Genomic DNA, 6260 nt, shown 5'->3' with positions numbered 1-6260 from the left:
GTAATCACTTTAACACTTTTAATTTATGTTTGTTTGTGTTCCAAGTTTTAAATTAAGCTTCAAAAATGGGTAAAAAAATAGTTTTCTCATAATTCACAAGTTAAATCATTATGTTGGATGTTCTATTTTGCTTCCCTCTTTCTCTTCTTAAGTTTTTGATCATCTGACTACCCTGCTTTTCTATTTGGAAGATAATATGCACTCTTTTCTGAAAAATGGTAAGGGGGTGGGGGTAGTAAAAGCAACACAGTTCAAAATTTTGCGCGTTAAGAGGTGTGTTTTTTTAAAAATTGGTAAAGAGGGATAACTCAACTTCATATCTAACACTATTTCTGAACACTGTAATCACTTTAACACTTTTAATTTATGTTTGTCTGTGTTCCAAGTTTCAAATTAAGCTTCAAAAATGGGTTAAAAAAATGGTTTTTTAATAATTCACAAGTTAAATCATTATGTTGGATGTTCTATTTTGCTTCCCTCTTTCTCTTCTTTAAGTTTTTGATCATCTGACTACCCTGCTTTTCTATTTGAAAGATAATATGCACTCTTTTCTGAAAAATGGGTAGGGGGTGGGGGTAGTAAAAGCATCACAGTTCAAGATTTTGCGCGACAAGAGGTGTGTTTCTTTTAACTGTGATGAAGAGGGATAACTCAACTTGGTACCAAACACTAGTTCTGAACACTGTAACCACTTTAGCACTTTCATTTTTTTTCTCTCTGTCTTCCAAGCTTTAAAATTCAGCTAATAAAATGAGTAAAAAAGTGGGTTTTTTCAGAATTCACCAGTTAAATTACTATGTTGGATGTTCTATTTTGCTTCCCTATTTCTGTTCTTCAGTTTTTGATCATCTGACTACCCTGCTTTTCTATTTGATAGATAATATGCACTCTTTTCTGAAAAAATGGGTAGGGGGTGGGAGAAGTAAAAGTATCACAGTTCAAAATTTTGCGCGACAAGAGGTGTATTTCTTTTAACAGTGGTAAAGAGGGATAACTCAACTTGGTATCTAACACTATTTCTGAACACTGTAATCACTTTAACACTTTTAATTTATGTTTGTTTGTGTTCCAAGTTTTAAATTAAGCTTCAAAAATGGGTAAAAAAAATAGTTTTCTCATAATTCACAAGTTAAATCATTATGTTGGATGTTCTATTTTGCTTCCCTCTTTCTCTTCTTAAGTTTTTGATCATCTGACTACCCTGCTTTTCTATTTGGAAGATAATATGCACTCTTTTCTGACAAATGCGAAGGGGGTGGGGGTAGTAAAAGCATCACAGTTCAAAATTTTGCACGTTAAGAGGTGTATTTTTTTTTAAATTGGTAAAGAGGGATAACTCAACTTGGTATCTAACACTATTTCTGAACACTGTAATCACTTTAACACTTTTGATTTATGTTTGTCTGTGTTCCAAGTTTCAAATTAAGCTTCAAAAATGGGTAAAAAAATGGTTTTTTAATAATTCACAAGTTAAATCATTATGTTGGATGTTCTATTTTGCTTCCCTCTTTCTCTTCTTTAAGTTTTTGATCATCTGACTACCCTGCTTTTCTATTTGAAAGATAATATGCACTCTTTTCTGACAAATGGGTAGGGGGTGGGGGTAGTAAAAGCATCACAGTTCAAGATTTTGCGCGACAAGAGGTGTTTTTTTTTTAACTGTGATGAAGAGGGATAACTCAACTTGGTATCAAACACTATTTCTGAACACTGTAACCACTTTAGCACTTTTAATTTTTTTTTTTCTGTCTTCAGTTCCAAGCTTTAAATTAAGCTAATAAAATGAGTAAAAAAAGTGGGTTTTTTTTAGAATTCACCAGTTAAATCACTATGTTGGATGTTCTATTTTGCTTCCCTATTTCTGTTCTTCAGTTTTTGATCATCTGACTACCCTGCTTTTCTATTTGGTAGATAATAATTATGCACTCTTTTCTGAAAAAAATGGGTAGGGGGTGGGGGAAGTAAAAGTATCACAGTTCAAGATTTTGCGCGACAAGAGGTGTATTTCTTTTAACAGTGGTAAAGAGGGATAACTCAACTTGGTATCTAACACTATTTCTGAACATTGTAATCACTTTAACACTTTTAATATATGTTTGTCTGTGTTCCAAGTTTCAAATTAAGCTTCACAAACGGGTAACAAAAATAGTTTTCTCATAATTCACATGTTAAATCATTATGTTGGATGTTCTATTTTGCTTCCCTCTTTCTCTTCTTAAGTTTTTGATCATCTGACTACCCTGCTTTTCTATTTGGAAGATAATATGCACTCTTTTCTGACAAATGGGAAGGGGGTGGGGGTAGTAAAAGCATCACAGTTCAAAATTTTGCGCGTTAAGGGGTGTATTTTTTTTTAAATTGGTAAAGAGGGATAACTCAACTTGGTATCTAACACTATTTCTGAACACTGTAATCACTTTAACACTTTTAATCAATGTTTGTTGGTGTTCCATGCTTCAAATTGAGCTTCAAAATGGATACAAAAGGATTTTTTTCCGAATTCACAAGTAAAATCACTATGTTTAATGTTCTATTTTGCTTCCCTATTTCTCTTCTTCAGTTTGTGATCATCTGATTGTTATTTTGTTTACATTTTCACAATACAATATTGCAACTTATTCAGTAGTGTTTGCGTGAAAAAATCTGATACCTATGCTTAAACTTCAGTCGTTATCTTAAAATTTTGCGCGTTAAGCCCTTTATATTTTGTATTTTCCTGATAAAGCAAACATTGAACTAACAGAAAAAGTAACTTTTAAAACTACCTAATCACTTTGAAATTGGGCCTCCAAAGTGTACTCCAGCCTTAAACCAGAGATACTGTAGCAGATCTCTGGTTAAACTTCATGGTTAGCCAACATGATTTAACCTAGAAGCTGGTTTAAAAATAGACACAGTGACCTTTCGAACGCTATACGACATGATGGGGTTCTGTAAAGGATTATGCTGTCATTCTTGTTGAAAAGTCGGTCAATTATAGCGTCCTTTGTCTTTATTTAGAGCATGGTAGGTTGATTAAATATCGATTTGGAGGCATTTATAAGCCACTGACATCCAAAAACAGGCAAATATGTGTGTAGAAGTGTCAAAACTATCCCCAAATGCCAACAACCCAATTCTCCCATAATTGACCTACATTGGTATATTCAATGTATCTCAAAAGAGGTTCCCGCGGCTTATCTACCATTTTGTCAGATCCGGTCACAAATGTTCAGTGTCAAGGCTGTTAAAAAATCGTTAAATCCTATTTCTTCACTGATTCTTATGAAATTTTAAAGGTAGGTTTGTTGTCCCCAACTTATTTTCACTCCATACTTTTCCAGAAGAAAAACATAATTTTGGCAGTTAAAAACCGTTAAATTTCAATTCTTCACCGATATTTATGAAATTTTGTGGGTAGGTTCGTTGTCCCCAACTGATTTTCACTCTATACTTTTCCAGAAGAAAGACATAATTTTGGCAGTTAAAAAACGTTAAATTTCAATTCTTCACCTATCTTTATGAAATTTAGTGGGTGGGTCCGTTGTCCCAAACTGAATTTTAAGACATACTTTTCCAGACAAAAAAACTTATTTTTGGCAGTTAAAAACCGTTAAATCTCAATTCTTCATCGATATTTATGAAATTTTGTGGGTAGGTTCGTTGTCCCCAACTGATTTTCACTCCATACTTTTCCAGAAGAAAAACATAATTTTGGCAGTTAAAAACCGTTACATTTAAATTTTCACCTATCTTTATGAAATTTAGTTGGTGGGTCCGTTGTCCCAAACTGAATTTCAAGACAAACTATTCCAGTCAAAAAAACTTATTTTTGGCAGTTAAAAACCGTTAAGTCTCAATTCTACACCGATATTTATGACATTTTGTGGGTAGGTTTGTTGTCAGATTTGACATGATGGCAGAATTGAAAGTGTGAGATATCCTGATGTTTCACAATTTATGCTGCATAATTCAGCCCCATAGGCGCTTGAATTTTAGGTGGAGTTGGATTTTTTTTCAGCCCAAACCAGTAACCCCCACATGGTTTTCATGTCCCTTTCTGAGAGACTTCAAGAAGTTTCAATTTGACGTCATGATTAGCCTGCCGCATTAGCAAGTATGAAAACACGTCATCGATGACACATTTTAAGACAGAGAGAGAGAGAGAGAGAGAGAGAGAGAGAGAGAGAGAGAGAGAGAGAATCATGTACACACAGATGGACGACTTCGCTTGGGGTATGTACTGCCCGGCAGTACACATCTACTTTATGGATCGTTTGTGTCTGTTTCTCTCACAATTTTCCATCTATTTATCTCAGTTTCTCATAGTCAATGTTGTATGTTCTTAGTGAGCGTTAACGCGAAAGGCAGAGATTCAACAAATAATGGAAGGGCGCTGGTTCTGTGCGACGCTTAGTTTTCGAGATAGGTGTGACTGATGAAGAACAGGACGTTACATTCCAAATAACCACGACTATGTTGCAGGTGGAAGCCATTGAGATATAGATTGCATTTCTTCGGGAGGTTTCCGCAAAAATAGATATCACACGATTTGCGCGAAACAGTTGAGAAGCAAACGATCTCTGAGATCTCTGTTCGTCTCGTGATAACGTTATTTTGTATGATAACGATTCACTTGCAAACTAAATGAGAACCTTACAGTGTGTCAGTGGTAAATGTAAATAGAAATGTGTAATACAGACAAAGCAAACAAATAAACGTGTTTTTCTCGTGAAAATGTTGCGTTGTGCGGGTGTTTGGGTGGCCACGTGATGTACAGAAAGCAAAGTGCGGGACGGACTCTGCTCTGTGCTGTAACACTGGCAAGTTCAAAACACGAGAAAAACGATTTCGTTATGCGGGCAGCCACGGGGGATGTATGTATTTTTCAAATGGTTGTAAAATAAGTCTTGTATTTATCACCGTACTCAGGCCCTGTTCTTTTTTTCGTCACACCTAAAACCGTTATTTCTTGTGAGCGACGCAGCATTAATAAAATAATGTCATCATCTTAAAGTCGGCTGAGTGCCCTGATTTAAACAACATGTGTTTTTTTCCCTAAATTATGGTCTTGCATACTATTTTATTTGTTCAGTATTATTAGCGCCAAATGTGTATGCATATTTCACCACAGCTAGTCCGTCGTTAGGTTTATGATGTTGGCTCATTTTGTGTCAGTGTCAGTTGTTTTATATTTGTTGATGATGTGTGTCTTCCATCTCCCCCTCCCTCTCTTTGTCTTCCTTTCTTCTTCTCCCCCCCCCCCCCCCCCACCCACCTCCTCTCTCATTCTCTTTCTGCCGCTCTCGTTTATGACTAAACGTTATCAATGGAAACCCCTCAATAGCATCATAAACGTTAGTAAGTATTTGTTTTTTAGCCTAATCTTTTTTGGGGTATTGTTTTGTTGTTGTTGTTGTTTATTTGTTTTTTAAATTTATTTACATGCACACTATTTAACACCTTGATCATCACTTCCGTTTGTCTTCTCTGTTTTCCAGGTCACTTTTGAGGACATCATAGCCGAACCGGACAAGATTCACACCTACAACTGTGTATGGCTCAACTCCTACAAGTGCTCCGACGTGTGCCACACCTTCACGTACGGCTTTACCACCATCTGCTGCGGCTTGTGCTCGGTCCTTGTCAAGGCCTCTGAAGTCTCCAGCGCCTTCTGTTTCTACATCTGGTGCGGCGCGCCGTGTTTGAAGACCATGGAGCTGCATTGTTTTCGTCCGCGGAGTCTCTGCCAGACTTTCGTTGACTGTTTCGTGATACCGTGCAGTGTACTTGCCAGTAAACATTTATATTGCTATTTCATATGTTACGTGGATTTCCATTGGTCAATTGGGCAAAACTGAGCTCATTGTAAAAGTGATATCGACGACATTTCCGTCGATATCAGTTTTGATATCGACGACCTCTTTATTGCTTACCCACTTCAAAAACAAAAACACCTAAATTCAAAAACAAACAAATACATATGAAAATGTAATGATCCCAGAATTTACTTGAGCAAGTGACTAAAGACTTTTTGAAAAAAAAGACATTTTTAAATACTGAAAAGTACAAGAAAAAAGTGAACAAAAAGAAATAATAATCAGAGGGAGGGATATGGAACAGCCAAAACTGAGACAAATACTTTTGTAATTTCTTTACAGTAAATAAAAAAATGTCCAGAGAATTAGCAATATATCTAACATTGACTGACTGTGTGATGATATCTTCTGGTATTGGTCTGTTTCGACAGTGATATCAAAATCTCGACCTCCTGTCTCGAT

Source organism: Littorina saxatilis, unplaced genomic scaffold, assembly GCF_037325665.1.
Source record: "Littorina saxatilis isolate snail1 unplaced genomic scaffold, US_GU_Lsax_2.0 scaffold_358, whole genome shotgun sequence".
NCBI lineage: Eukaryota > Metazoa > Mollusca > Gastropoda > Littorinimorpha > Littorinidae > Littorina > Littorina saxatilis.
This window is presented reverse-complemented; position numbering follows the sequence as displayed.